The following is a 1,948-nucleotide window of genomic DNA, read 5'->3' as shown; positions in this document are numbered from 1 at the left end:
TACAATTTTTTAAACTTGTCAATTTTTTTCAATGTTTCAAGAAATTTTATTTTCTTTTTTTAAATTTTAATTATCACTACGCGAAGTTCTAGCAATTTGTCTTAAAGCACACGATGCCAGACACCACTAGTTTTTTTTCAAAAATTGCAATTTAAATAGCAAATGACTCGTCATATTTATAATGACAATAAAATAGAATATGTTCGTCAATTTTGACGCTTTTCCATGACGAGTATATTCGTCACTCAGAGTTAACTGGTTAAAAAGACTATGTACTCAATGTCTTTGCAGTATATTTCTGGCATTCAGTCAATCTTCTATGTTACTCGGCTCGTCTTTATCAAATCACCCGGCATCGAGCCCGGATAGCTCAGTCGGTAGAGCATTGGACTTTTAATCCAAGGGTCCAGGGTTCAAGTCCCTGTTCGGGCGGTAATTTATTTTGCATTCATTTAATCTTATGCCCTCATGAATATAAATATTCTCGTTAACAGAACCAAAAAAGCATCTTATCACATCATTGTTGCCTAAAGAAATGAAGGTTTTCGCAAGAAATGAAGAGACATCACAAAATTTCTTATCTTTATCGCTGATTCCATTAGCATCCGTCGTTTCTTCTGGCCGAACGCGCGCGTTTTAATGTCAGGTATAATAATAGTTTTTAAAAAGACATTTGCATATTTTGTGGAATAAATCTCTTCTTTCATCTTACGTGCCGCCAGGGCGTACAAAAATAATGCATTCAATATGACGCATAATTTATTATGTCTATTTATACAATATAATTATTTTTTACTTCAACAAATACATTATATTAACAGCATATATCATTTCATATTCTATTTTTAAATACGTGATATAATGGATATTCAATAACAGTTTAGAAAAAGCTGTGAAAATTGAGCTGAAGTCAATGATTTTAAGATGTTATTACTACATTTTAGCTAAAACTATAAGATACATTTTTAAATTCAAATCGTTTTTTTAAATTTTGGCTAAAGTTCTAAAGCTAATTTATATACTTTAAATAAATAATTTAAACTTTGCAATTCAGTTTATATAAATTTTATAAATATTAGACAATGTTACATTATTATTTATTAACTTCCCGTAGGATAATTTATAGTAATCGCAAAAAAATCGAAAATGAAATTTTTTACATATCTTTACGTTTCAGAGGTTTCTGAAAATTTTGGCATACTTGCGAACATACGAAAAAATGGATGTGTGTGTGTGTGCGGATACAAATTTTTGTCGACGATTTCAGGAACACCGATCACCCGATTTCAATTATTTAAGAAACATTCGATTGCTGTTCATAAGGAGACGTGCTGATTAGTTTTTGGCATAGGCAGGTATAGCCGTTCCGAAGATACGGGCTAAAAAGTGCCACAAACGGTAACTCAGTTTTTAAGAGAACGGAGCGTCCGATTTCAATAATTCAAAAACATTTTACTTGTATTGACAAGATGAAGAACTGATTAAATTTTCATGCGGGTAGGTCTAGCGGTGTCGGAAATCTAGTAAAAAAAGTAAAAAAAAATGCCATTTGTCGGTCAAAAATGATCATTAGACATATGCATTAGACAATTATTAGATATTTTATAGTGATTTTAACAATAAGTATAAATATTGTTTATATTCTTATGGGTTCCCTACCAATGTTTATCAGTTAGACGGGAACGCGGCGCTTACGCGCTTCGATATTTCGTCTATGCAGTCAAAGCAGTACGTTTGCTTTGAAAAAAAAAATTAAAATAAAGTTTTTTTTCTAAAAAAGTAAATTTTTGTCGAAAATTTATAGTTTCTCAAAAATCTAAGTTTTTCAAAGTAAAATTTTTTCAAAAATGTTTTTTAAAAAAAAAAAATTTGGTACGCGAAGTTCCAACAATTTGCCTTAAGGCACGATGCCATGCGCTTCACTAGTTTATCATAATCTATTTGAAAA

At 30.5% G+C, this 1,948-nt stretch overlaps 1 non-coding gene across 1 annotated transcript; it reads left to right on the top strand.

The window, feature by feature from the left end:
* Positions 1 to 359: 359 nt before the first annotated feature.
* On the top strand, positions 360 to 432 carry Trnak-uuu. The gene has a single exon. It is a non-coding gene; the product is annotated as a tRNA-Lys (tRNA).
* The last annotated feature ends 1,516 nt before the right edge of the window (positions 433 to 1,948 follow it).

Source organism: Ctenocephalides felis, unplaced genomic scaffold (assembly GCF_003426905.1).
Source record: "Ctenocephalides felis isolate EL2017-DRISC unplaced genomic scaffold, ASM342690v1 CF-g0.4_SCAFFOLD_01886, whole genome shotgun sequence".
NCBI classification, from domain to species: Eukaryota; Metazoa; Arthropoda; class Insecta; order Siphonaptera; family Pulicidae; genus Ctenocephalides; species Ctenocephalides felis.
This window is presented reverse-complemented; position numbering and strand designations above follow the sequence as displayed.